This window comes from Salmo salar, chromosome 10 (genome assembly GCF_965601325.2).
Source record: "Salmo salar chromosome 10, fSalSal1, whole genome shotgun sequence".
In the NCBI taxonomy this organism is placed as follows: Eukaryota; Metazoa; Chordata; class Actinopteri; order Salmoniformes; family Salmonidae; genus Salmo; species Salmo salar.
Window position 1 is genome coordinate 89,411,885 of NC_138300.1, and position 13,736 is coordinate 89,425,620.

At 45.9% G+C, this 13,736-nt stretch overlaps 1 protein-coding gene across 2 annotated transcripts in view; it reads right to left on the bottom strand.

Annotated features, from left to right (window-relative positions):
* The window catches only part of LOC106560843 (guanine nucleotide-binding protein G(o) subunit alpha), a 144,905-nt gene that overhangs the window by 90,343 nt on the left and 40,826 nt on the right, over positions 1-13,736 (bottom strand). The gene's annotated exons all lie outside the window — the stretch shown is intronic.

Sequence of the window (13,736 nt, forward strand, 5' to 3'; positions counted from 1 at the left end):
GGACAGATGAAAGGTGCCCACCTCTGCTGGACTACACCCAGCTGCACAGATGAGAGAAGAGAGAGACCATACACTTCAAAAAAATGTGATCAGTTCTCCCCAGCTCTGAGTCGATGAGCTCCCTCTAAATGTGGAAGGCTTTTTCTTAAAAAAAATGACCTTCATAAACTGGTTAGAGTTCATACTGCTTTCACCCCCACAGGGGGACCTTCAAAGCACCACACACACTCATCAAACGCCTCTCATGTCTGTCACTGGCACAGACACACCAGAAGTGCATTTTACAGAGAACATTTGACTGATAATTCAACACATACAGAGCAAATGGAATGAAGCATGGGTTTCCAGTAGGAGGCAGGATGTCAACAGAACAGTGATGTATTAACCCATAAACACAAATTGGCTGTGTTGCCAGGGGAGGGACAAATATCTGGCTATGCCAGGGACTGATATTTAGACTGGTATTATAGTACATTCACAAAGCATTGGTGATTCTGGGAAAAAACTATCATTACAGATCATAGCACAGGAAACAAATATGTTCGCAAAACAGAAGGATACGGAGGTTGAGAAGCCAGTTACTCTCAATATGATGACTGGGTTGCGTCACTCTGACAGAGGGGTGAATTTGTGCATGTGTTTTTACCTGACCCTTTGTCTCTTTGTCTCTGTGGTTGTTTCCTCTAATGAGGAGTGGGAGTTTAATCAGCACCACGGCGTCGCTGTGACATGTAGGAATAGACAGGCGCCAGCCCTCCTCTCAGCCTCAAAACACAGCTTGGGGGACAAGAGGGCAAAGCGGGAGCCAGGTGGAATATACCATCACACTCACAACACTTCCCCTTCCAGACCTCCACCCCAGTGCTTAAGACCCGCACCACCAGTCTCCCTCAACAGCAACAGACACCCAGACTTCCAGGCTGGCTGAGGCACTGTGGACATCTGCCACCTCACTGGAGGCCCTCCCTCCTCCCTCTGTTCACCTGTCCACAGGGACAGCCCTTGCCCCTCCTTTCCTCCGCCTGTTGTTCTGTTGTGTTCTCTCACTAACCCAGCACTGACAGCACTACCTCTTTAAAGCGGCAATCAGCAGTTGCTAAATCCAATTTTGGACTTAAATTAATTATATGTACCCATTGATTCTTGAAGAATATAACTTATAAATGACTTTTGAGCTTAGTTCAACTGTCATACCCCATCACAACCAAGAATATAAACATGTTTTACTCCAATGTTTGTCAACAAAGTTAATGTAAACAAACGCTATATCGCCTCAAAACATGTTTAAAACTACAATGTTGATATCATAGATGGTCAGTCCTTGCATCCATAGCTCTATAGCTCTATGAATTTGAGAGTTAGTTACATTTCTCCAGACCCATCCCATAGCTTTTTACCGAAACAGGGGTGAGGAGTATGCTTTGTTATTGTTTCTACTGTTGATTGCAGCTTTAATAAACTAAACTGTGTATGTATTATGTCAGCGGTGAACATCACTGATGTCACGCCCTGATCTGTTTCACCGGTCTTTGTGATTGTCTCCACCCACCTCCAGGTGTCACCCTTTTTCCCCATTAGTCCCTGGGTATTTATTCCGGTGTTCCCTGTTTGTCTGTTGCCAGTTCGTCTTGGCAAGTCAACCAGCGTGTTTTTCCGTGCTTCTGCTTCTTATTATCTCTCTTTTTGCTAGTCCTCCCGGTATTGCCTGCCTTGACTCTGTACCCGCCAGCCTGACCATACTGCCTGCCCTGACCTTGCCCCTTGGATACTAATAAATATCAGAGACTCAAACCATCTGCCTCCCGTATCTGCATCTGGGTCTCGCCCTGTGCCCTTAAAGTACGAACTGGCCATTACAGACCCAGCGGACTTGAACCAGTTCTGCCACTCTGTCTCCCTGCAGGGAGCCACCATTGGGAGGCATGAGGAGCTAAGGCTGGACCTTTTGGAAGGGCTTTGTTCCCTGACGGAACGCCACGACCAAGGGTTCAAGGCTATTATGGAGCAAATCAGTGAGTTAGCTCATAGGCAGCCCGCCACCTCTGAGACCTCCCAACCACCCAGTAACCTTTTTACTATTAGTGGTGGGTTTGTACAGCCTAACCTGGCTCCTCGAGAACCCTGCTTACCTCCTTCAGAGCGATATTCTGGGGATCCTGGAACCTGTCAGGGTTTTCTTATTCAATGCTCCCTCATTTTTGAGCTGCAACCATCTTTGTTCTCTTCGGATCGGTCGAAGATAGCGTATATTATTACACTAATGTTGGGAAGGGCGCTCTCCTGGGCTACGGCAGTTTGGGAGCAACAAACCGCTATTTTTCGTGATCTGGAAGACTTCATGGCAGAGGTGAGGAAGGTTTTTGATTCTCCAGGATCCAGGAGATGCAGCCCAAAAACTACTGGAATTACGTCAAGACTCCCGCAGTGTGGCAGACTACGCTGTAGACTTTCGCACGTTGGCCGCGGAGAGTCACTGGAATCCAGAGTCCCTATTCGATACCTTCCTTCACAGATTATCAGAGGTGATAAAAGATGAGCTAGCTGCTCTGGAGTTACTGGTGGATCTCGATTCCCTCATTGCCCTTACCATTAGGATTGATGGACGTCTACTGGAATGCAGGAATGAGAAGAGGTTTGGCCTAGGTCACATTCGTCCATCCGGAAGTCCCCGAAGGCTGTTTTTCCCGAGAGGATCCGAGGCCACCCGAGCTCCCTCGAGAATCATCGACGATGGGTGAGTCGGATACACCGGAACCTATGTAACTGGCAAGAGCTAGATTATCGCCTAGGGAACGTTCACGCAGGCTAAGCTCCAATAGTTGTCTGTACTGTGGTGCTGTTGGGCATTACATAGCCACCTGCCCAGTGAAGAGACCTGAATCCTTAGTAGGTACAAGTACACTGGTGAGCCGGACTGGGAACCCTCTAATTCCCATTACCCGAACTCCTTTTTATGTGATCTTGCTGTGGGGAGACCAGTCTGTCTCTCTGGGTGCTCATTGACTCTGGGGAAGATGAGAGTTTCATGGACGCTACCCTGGTATCGGAACTAAGTATCCCTACTCAACTCCTCTCTGTTCCCATAGATGCCAGGGCTCTGGATGGCCGCTCCATTGGAAAAGTCACGCAGAGCACAGTTCCCATTAATATGTGGGTATCTGGAAACCACAGTGAGTCAATACAGCTTCTCCTCATTGTGTCTCCCCACATCCCTATTGTTTTGGGATTTTCTTGGCTCCAGAAGCACAACACCGATATTAACTGGACTACGGGCTCAATCCTGGGTTGGAGCCCGTTCTGCCATTCACATTGCCTGAAGGCGGCGCAGCCTTCCCCGGAACGTCTGCCTCCAGGTTTGAGTACGGCCTTGGATCTCTCTGCCTTTCCCGCAGAGTACCATGATCTTCTGGAGGTTTTCAGCAAGGCTCGTGCTACCTCCCTTACTCCACATCGTCCTTACGATTGTGCTATTGACCTCCCAGGCACCACACCGCCTCGAGACTGGCTATATTCTCTGTCTGGTCCTGAGACCAAGGCCATGGAGGAGTACATCGAGGACTCACTGGCTGTTGGGAGCGTTCGTCCTTCTGCCTCTCCTGCTGGCACAAGATTTTTCTTTTTGGGGAAGAAGGACAAGACACTGCATCCATGTATTGATTACTGGGGCCTCAATGACATAACGATCAAAAATCGGTACCCTCTACCACTCCTCTCCTCGGCTTTCGAACCTCTCCAGGGGGCTACCATCTTTTCCCAACTGGACCTTCGGAATGCCAACCACCTTGTGCGGATACGCGAAGGAGATGAGTGGAAGACGGCTTTCAACACTGCCAGTGGACACTATGAGTACCTGGTCAAGCCATTTGGACTCACCAACGCGCCCGCTGTCTTCCAGGTCCTGGTCAACGATGTGCTCCGGGACATGTTTTGTCTACCTCAACAACATCCTGGTTCTCTCGTTCTTCCCAGGAACACATTTTCCATGTTTGACAGGTCCTTCAGCGCTTCCTGGAAAATCAGTTGTTTGTAAAAGCTGAGAAGTGCGAGTTCCACTGCTCCACTATCTCCTTTCTGGGATACATCATCGCTGAAGGGAATGTTCAGATGGATCCGGAAAAGGTGAGAGTGGTGGTGGATCGGCCCCAGCCCACATCCATTGTGCAGCTACAACGGTTTCTGGGGTTTGCTCATTTCTACTGCCGTTTCATTCCAGGCTCAGCAACCTGGCGGCTCCCCTCTCTGGTCACATGGTCTCCAGCAGCGGACAAGGCTTCTGGCGATCTAAAGCAGCGATTCATTACTGTCCCCATCCTCAGGTCCTAGAATGGGCTCACTCCTCCAGGCTTACCTGTCATCCTGGTGCTCGTCGTACCCTGGCCTTCCTCCGACAACGCTTCTGGTGGCCCACTATGGCTCCTGATGTCTCGGCCTTTGTCGCCGCATGCATGGTGTGCGCTCAAAGCAAGCCAAGGAGATGGCCCAGTTCATGGTGCAGCACATCTTCCGAACCCTTGGACTCCCAGTCGACATTGTCTTGGATCGGGGTCCTCAGTTCTCGTCCCAATTCTGGAAGGCGTTCTGCATCCTTATCGGGTTTTGGCCAGTCTGTCCTCCGGGTTTCAACCTTAATCCAAAGGCCAGTCGGAGCGAGCCAATCAAGACATGGATACGACACTTCGGTGTCTCGTTGCTAGTAACCCCACCACCTGGAGCCAGCAACTGGTCTGGGTGGAATATGCTAGGAACACTCTTCCCTGCTCGGCTACTGGACTCACCCCATGGAGCATTCGAAGGGGGAATCAGCCTCCGCTCTTCCCAGAGCAAGAAGTTGAGGTCAACATACCCTCAGCCAAGATGTTCATCCGCTGCTGTCGGCGTTCCTGGAAATAAGCTTGGGCGGCTCTTCTCAAGACCACCTCCAGGTATCGTCAACAAGGGGACCGCCACCGGACTCTGGCTCCCCGCTATCGGGTCGAGCAGAGGGTATGGTTGTTTACACAGGACCTGCCCCTCCGGGTGGAATCCCGCAAACTTTCCCCCCGTTTCATTGGTCCATTCCCCATTTCTAGAGTCTTTAGTCACACTGCTGTCACCTGCTGTTACCCCGTACCCTCATTGTTCACCCTACTTTTCATGTGTCCAAGATTAAGCCCTTGTCTCACAGTCCTTTGTCTTCTGTTTCTCGGCCCATCTCTCCCCCCTGTGTCATCGACGGTCAGCCAGTGTACACAGTGCGACGTCTCCTGAGGGTTCGACCACGGTGCAGGGGTTTCCAGTACCTGGTTGACTGGGAGGGTTACGGCCCGGAGGAGAGGTGCTGGGTTCCCGCTAAAGACATCCTGGACCCGGCCCTCATCACCGACTTTCACCGCCGGCACCCCGGTCAGCCAGGTATGCGCCCAGGTAGGATGCCAGGTGGTGCCCCTAGGGGGGTACTGTCACGCCCTGATCTGTTTCACCTGTCTTTGTGATTGTCTCCACCCACTTCCAGGTGTCACCCATTTTCCCCATTAGTCCCTGGGTATTTATTCCGGTGTTCCCTGTTTGTCTGTTGCCAGGTCGTCTTGTCTTGTCAACCAGTGTGTTTTTCCGTACACCTGCTTCTTCTTATCTCTCTTTTTGCTAGTCCTCCCGGTTTTGACCCTTGCCTGCCTTGACTCTGTACCCGCCTACCTGATCATACTGCCTGCCCTGACCTTGAGCCTGCCTGCCACTCTGTACCTCCTGGACTCTGACCATTCTCTTACATGCTGCTTGGATTATAATCAATATCAGAGCCTCGAACCATCTGCCTCCCGTGTCTGCATCTGGGTCTCACCCTGTGCCCTTATTACTGAAGGTTGCAGACTACAACAGCCCTGGGTGGTGAGCAGAAGCAAGCCAGTGGAAGAAATATGGGCCATGTCCGAATACCCATACTACATACTATGTACTCATCGTCACATACTATTCATGCAAAATGTATGCAGTATGCCACGGCAACAGCCCCTGACTGGTTATCCTATTTAAAAAGGACTGAAGACAAAAAAGATAATTTGGTTCCATTTCAACAAATGTATTACTGAAACCAAAGTCCTATAACATACATTACCAGTCAAAATGTGGACTCCCCCCTACTCATTCAAAGGTTTTTCATTATTTTGACTATTTTCTACAGTGTAGAATAATAGTGAAGACATCAGAACTATGAAATAACACACATGGAATCATGTAGTAACCAAAAAAGTGTTAAACAAATCCAAATATATTTTAGATTCTTCAAAGTAGCCACCTTTTGCCTTGACAGCTTTGTACACTCTTGGCATTCTCTCAACCAGCTCCAACTGGAATGCTTTTCCAACAGTCTTGAAGGAGTTCCCACATATGCTGAGCAGTTGTTGGCTGCTTTTCCTTCATTCTGTGGTCCAACTCATCCCAAACCATCTCAATTGGGTTGAGGTCGGGTGATTGTGGAGGCCAGGTATACTGATGCAGCACTCCATCACTCTCCTTCTTGGTCAAATAGCCCTTACACAGTCTGGAGGTGTGTTGGGTCATTGTCCTGCTGAAAGACAAATGATAGTCCCACTAAGCGCAAACCAGATGGAATGGTGTATCGCTGCAGAATGCTGTGATAGCCATGCTGGTTAAGTGTGCCTTGAATCCTAAATAAATCCCAGACAGTGTCACCAGCTAAGCATCCCCACACCTCCTCCTCCATGGTGGGAACCACACATGCAGATATCATCTGTTCACCTACTCTGCGTCTCACAAAGACATGGCGGTTGGAACCAAAAATCTCAATTTGGACTCATCAGACCAAAGGACAGATTTCCACCGGTCTAATGTCCATTGCTCCTGTTTCTTGGCCCAAGCAAGTCTCTTCTTCTTATTGGTGTCCTTTAATAGTGGTTTATTTGCAGCAATTCGACCAGGCCTGATTCACGCAGTCTCCTCTGAACAGTTTATGTTGAGATGTGTCTGTTACTTGAACTCTGAAGCATTTATTTGGGCTGCAATCTGAGGCCGGTAACTCTAATGAATTTATCCTCTGCAGCAGAGGTAACTCTGGGTGTTCCATTCCTGTGGTTGTCCTCATGAGAGCCAGTTTCTTTAAATGTTTTTGACATTTTAAAGTAATGATGGACTGTCCTTTTTCTTTGCTTATTTGTGCTGTTCTTGCCATAATATAGACGTGGTCTTTTACCAAATAGGGCTATTTTCTGAATACCACCCCTACCTTGTCACAACACAACTGATTGGCTCAAGAGCATTCAGAAGGAAATCAATTCCACAAATGAACTTTTAACAAGGCATGCCTGTTAATTGAAATGCATTCCAGGTGACTACCTCATGAAATTGGTTGAGAGAATGACAAGAGTGTGCAAAGCTGTCCTCAAGGCAAAGGGTGGCTACTTCGAAGAATCTCAAATATAAAATATATTTTGATTTGTTGAACACTTTTTTGGTTACTACATGATTCCATGTGTGTTATTTCATAGTTTTGATGTCTTCACTAATATTCTACAACATAGAAAATAGTAAAAATAAAGAAAAACCTTGGAATGAGTAGGTGTGTCCAAACTTTTGACTAGTACTGCATATAAAATAAATACAATAGCCTAGTACATACCAATTCTTTTTCAAATGATCAAATAAAAAGGCTATTTGCACAGAAAAACGTGGACAGTCGGGAACATCACATATTCAGAACTGTTGAAAAGCAACATAATAAACTAAAGCACCGATCATTAGGAACGAGATCAGAATGACTGCTAAAGCTTGATCCATGAATGAAATAATTAAATAGATAGCCACGCCTACAAAACTAAAACAATCCATGTGTTCAAATCAAAAGGCCTGATTAACATGACATCATTACCGCAGCCACATCCCGAGTCCCCGGTGCCGACACATTCAGAAATCAAAAGATGACTTAGTATTTAGTTTATAAGCTCTGACGAAGGCCAAGAGAACAATAAACACTTTTCAATGAGAAATCAGCAATCCCCCCCCCCCCCCCCCCCCCAAAAAATAAAAATACTTCAAAGACGTAGCCTAGGATGCAATACTCATTATCAATTTAAGGAGAACAAAAACTACTCAGCCTACATTGTAACACCACCACAGAAGCTTCGCTATTCGGCATCTTCCCAATTAAGTAGCCTAGTTTTGTTGATTGGCTACTTGAAGAGAACTAGGGCCTATCACTCACAGCCCACCTCTTCCAATGCATTGTGTGCATCAAATTCTACTAAATGAAGAGCCGAAATGACAATAACATCCTAGCATTCAAACCATACCTCATTTTGGAAAATTCACATACTATAAGACATCATTTTGCATACTGAGAATGCGTCATGTGCGATTGTGTTGTTTCCCGCTATTTGTTATTTTCGATAGCACATCCCCATTTCTAATTGATCAGCTGTTGTCAAAGCAGAAATGAGTATGGCATCCAGGCATTTAGCGTATATTTGAATTTCAAAATGTTGTATACTATTAAACGGCCTACTATTTAGGACACAAGTATGGGTATCCGGACACGGTCTCTGCTCTGATGTGCCCTTCAGCCACTTCTTACATAAACCGCTTTGCTGATAAAGTGCAGCTGACCTATAAATACGATGCTGTGTAAGAAATGTGGCCTATGTAATTTGTTCTGGGCATCTGATAAGTGAATAAACAAGATAATAAATGGTGCCATGAGCAATTGCATGCGTCAGTCAGTGACTAGGTGAATTACTAGGTGAATTACTTAGATAGTGACTCTAAAAAACATTGATATTATAATATCAGTGCTGCCATGGTCTATTTCAGATCCCTTGTGCATATATTTACATGTGTAGCACACAGTCTGGTCATTCCCAGATTGGGGTGTTGGTCAAATTAACCATGTTGGCAGCTAAATGTAAGAGGACCAGGGGAGGCCACATGGGTGCCTTCGGATGGCCAGCAGTCGTGTTTGGTGCCAGGCCAGAGACTGGCTTTTTGACTGGGTTATCATGGCACGACACGAGGCCTCTACCACCAACTATGCAAACCACACCCATATGATCCAGGAACACGGAGATCACGGTGAAAGTAGAGTGGTTTTCCTTACCTTAACTAAACCTTGCCGTATTGGATCAGTTGAATGCTCCACCATGGCTGCTTTCGTGAGCATAGCCGTGGCAGAGATGAAATGAATGTCAGAGAGTCACTGGGCTGGACAGAGGGAGGGAGCCAGGGAGGAAATGGATGCTGGCTCATTGGGGTTTTATCATGTGTGGTGAGCACAGGGAAATGGATCATAAAGAGTGAAAAGCTTCGGAAGCTGGAACAATGGAAATAGTTCTGCCAGCTATGGGACTGGAGTCATCCACACTCTCCAATGAGCAGGGAGATGATAACACTGGCAGGGCTCAGAGTCAGAACATCATTAAACCATATTGATAGAAACACATCAATATATGGCTGCATACAGAGGAGTGGGTGTGGCAGCGAGTGACTGCATGGACTGCCTCTCCAAAGTTCTAGGGCTGATGTATAGGAGTGTTTTCTCCCTTCATGTAAGTGACATTGCCCTTGGACAAAGACTTGTGGAATGTGTTGAGAGGAAGGAAAAACACAAGGTAGCCATGGCAACAGGATTGGACTGAGAGAAAGAAGAGGTTGAGAGATACTGAGAGAAGGAAGTAGAGGAGGGAGACAATCAGATGACTAGTGAGAGGAAGGGAGAGAGAGAAAGGCTAAGGACAAGGACACATTTGAAAGATGGCAGGAGCGAGAAGAAGGAGAGGAGAGAGAGGAAAAGGGAGAGAGTTAGAGAGAAAGACAGAAGGAGCGAGAGCGGTTGCTTGACTGTTGAGAGAGCAGCTCCAATAAAAGCTTCACACTTCAGATTAAAGAGGTGTGAGCCAGCTGGCCAGCCGGGGGGGTGGGGGGGAGAACTCCGTTCCATGCTGCCACACCCCTGTCTGCACATTAGAGGTTGACACAGAAAAAGGTATGGGAGTCAAGTTCTAGAGTCAAGTTCGGGACAGGACAGGATCGACAGTCCACAAGAAAGGGCAGTACAGGAATAGTTAGAAACATAATTTTTTGGGGGGAGGGGGATTAGAAATATGTGATCAACCGGCTTGATTCGGTCTTATGTAGCATAAGAGACTCAGTAGAGACTCAGAGCTAGAAAATTGCGTATCATACACTACAGTTGAGGAACAATGGGAAATTAATTCTGATTTGAAAGTTGATAAACTGTAGGCTGTTTTTATGTTATCCAGAGCGTTGATGACTGCAAATGTGCTGCTGGCAACAATTTAATTACGCTTTTTTGCAAACGTTTACTGACACTGGCAATATTCAATGGGTGTTGAGCGTTCATAAATTCATTAGTTATTCTGCGCTCTGGCACACTCAGACGAGAGTGCTCTGAAATCGTGGTAGAGAGCGAATTTACCAACCATGCCTATCGACAGTTGTCGTAGTGACATCATGAACATTCTATTGAAATGGTTACTTGCATAGTGGAGTCTTTTATTTAGACATGTAGCTAGCTAGCTAAACAATGAACCATAATCCCAACTCATAATGTTACTACCCTGCATGAGTCTGCTGGTAGCTAACATACCAGGTTCAATGTTAGCAAGCTAACATTAAGCTATAACTAGCAATGCAAATGTCTCTGAGATACAAATAATATAACTACACAGACCATACACGTAATGTTAGCTAACGAGCAGCCAGCTAACGTTAGGTAGCTAGCTAACAGTACACTTTAACAAAATTAGAAATGTGTAATATCTGAAAATGGTGCTAGCTAGACTATCTCACCCGTATACATGGGTGGACGCTTCTCCCTCTCTGTCATGGATGCCATGGTTGCCTTAGTTTGAAGATGTAATCCGGAGACAGGTGTTTTATACAACAGCCTTCTGTGTGTTCTCTTTTCCACTCCATCTGCATATTTGCAATCAAACGCCTGAATTTTCTCCATCTCCTTGGCTATCATACTCCAATTCTACCGTGCATTCCACTGATTTCAAAACTCGGTCCTCCAGAAAGTGGAGAGCAACACCTTTGCAGTTCTACTATGTGATATATCTTTTAAAAAGCAGCGTTAGAAAGGGTTACCTACACATACTGACCAGCTCATGTTATAGACAGAAGTGTGTCTAAACCAACTAGGCTTGTAATTTAACATTTTTATTTGTATTTACAGATGGCATACAAGTTTGTTATTAAGGCACATGAAAGCTCACATGTTCCAGAAGGCATTTCTGCCCAAAAAAAACGCATTTTGGTCAAAAAAAAGAAGTTTCCATTCAAATGGCCCTCCTGTGAAGTAGTAACATACACCTAGTTTCCTGAAATGAGTCACATATTTGTTTTCCTCCATTCAGGGTTCATACACATTTTGATAAATGGAATTTCATGACTTTTCCATTACTTTTAACCTAATTTCCATGACCAACAGTTGGTGGCCTCTCTATGTACAATACGTATAAAAAAGTAAGTGTAATGTGGTATCGACACTGGAGGCTGCTCTCTGATTCCATGTACCATCTCCTGTCTTTGAGCAAGGCACTTATCCTCCCACAAAGTAGAAACCTGTTAGGCAACTGTCTAAAACACATGGTCAACCCTCAGTCTGGAAACATACTGGGTGTGCAGGCTTTTGATCAAGCCCTGCTCCAACACGTCAGAGACAGTTTATCAAGGTCAGTTGAGCAACTAATTTCTAAAATGTGGTTTGTTCGAGGGGGAGAGGAATAAAAGCCTGCCCACCCATTAGCTCTCCTGGAGGATGGTTGACCACCCGTGACGTAAAACATTGCAAGGAAAGGAAAGGCTACATATCATTTGTTTTCCTAAAATGAATGTTCACGATTCACAAATTATTAATTTGATTCACATGATTCGATTCAATGCGATTGAACCGATTCAAATAATACAATGATGAAGTGAATCATTAGTTTCATCAAAAATATTTGTTTTAATGAATCATATAAACTTTGTATGGCCTTATTCACGAGTGTCAGTGGATGTTTTTTGGGACATTGATGACATGACAAAAATATTTATAGCTTAACAGTTAACTAGAGGGTACAAGATATGTTTTGAATTGTCTACCTACCTAGTTAGTCTCTTCTTTATCATATTTTACAGGCTAGGCCTACCTGATGCTGCAATGTCCGACTGCCTCACTCTCCTTGACCAACGGCCCACACTTCTCGCACACATGCAGGTGATACGTGCAAACACAGATATAGGGATCAGGACAGTTCAGGGGTTATATAGGGATCAGGACAGTTCAGGGGTTATATAGGGATCAGGACAGTTCAGGGGTTATATAGGGATCAGGACAGTACAGGATTTTTTTTTTGACAAGACAGGACAGGAATTAATTTTCACTCCCGTGTCAACCTCTACTGCACATATTGGCTATATGGAGAAACATTCACACTAAAATACAAGTCTAAACAGGGGTCCTCAACAGGACACACCTTTCAGGGACTCACCTACCCTTCATTCCCTATTCTCCCTCTCACATTCATTCTCTCCTCTAATTCTCCCCGCCCGTCTCTCTGAGGCAGCTAATCATCTCTCTTTCTGTGGCGGTACCTAGTTCTCTCTCTTCATTAGGGAGAGAAAGAGAGATTCTCCACCTGGGGACAGTGACGTCCGACCGATATCACAAATTGCTTTTGGGGAGTTTACTTTTGGGTCATAGACACACACACACACAGGCATGCATGCAGGGACGAACACAAACTCACGCATGCGCACAAACACACGCAAGGACGCGCACACACACACACACACACACGCACGCACACACAAACACACTCACACTCGCGCGCACACACACTCTAAATTACTTGACTGAGAATGGCAAAAGCATAGAGAAAAGTATTTCTAAGTACACAACCCCTGTGGCCTGTCATCTCCTGGCTCAGGTTATAGTAGCAGAAAGAGATAATATCACAATCAATAGCAGCTGGGTATTTCAGAGGCCTTGTCCCAAGGTATTGATAGCATTGGTTTGATTAAAATATAAAGGACTTCCTGGAAAGGTCAGAGTCAGTGGTGTGCCTCCTGTTTTAGAGAGGGAACAGAGCACGGCAGGGGAATGGATACAACACAACACATGAGAGGAGGCATTAGGAGGGCAGCTCAGATATCCTACTGTACACATTCCTTCACCCTGTCTTGTCCTCTTAATAAGGCCACTCTGAGGTCATGTACTGACACAGCTATGGACCCTTGACCCCATTACCCTCCAGCTCACACTGCAATCCTGCTATCGGCAGTTTAACATTGTGGATAGAACCAATACCCAATCCCAAACCATTCCCACCATCTTCGTCATTCATCATCGTCATTGTTGGCCCCACCGTAATTGAACAATGCTGCTATAAACGAATCATGGGACAGTACAAGTGACATGTCTACTGAACACATGTATCTGATGTTCTTCCTGACCGTATATTCATCATGGTCTGAATGCAGTATTAGAATTTGAACTGTCTGCTTACCTCCTTGGTGCTGGGTAATAATAGTAGTAATATTAAAGACAGATGGTGTGTTGTGTGAATCTACATGTTCTCCTGCACTCCTCCTCTCAGTAAGAGATTTATAGAAGCCAGTCAACAAGCAGAGACCAATGTGCTCTGTTCCACATCCTGTCAGAGCCTTGTGGCCAATTATCTGCTACAACATTGAGGTTACGGATTTTCACAGATGGATAAGGATGGATGGGTGTTTTGACTGGT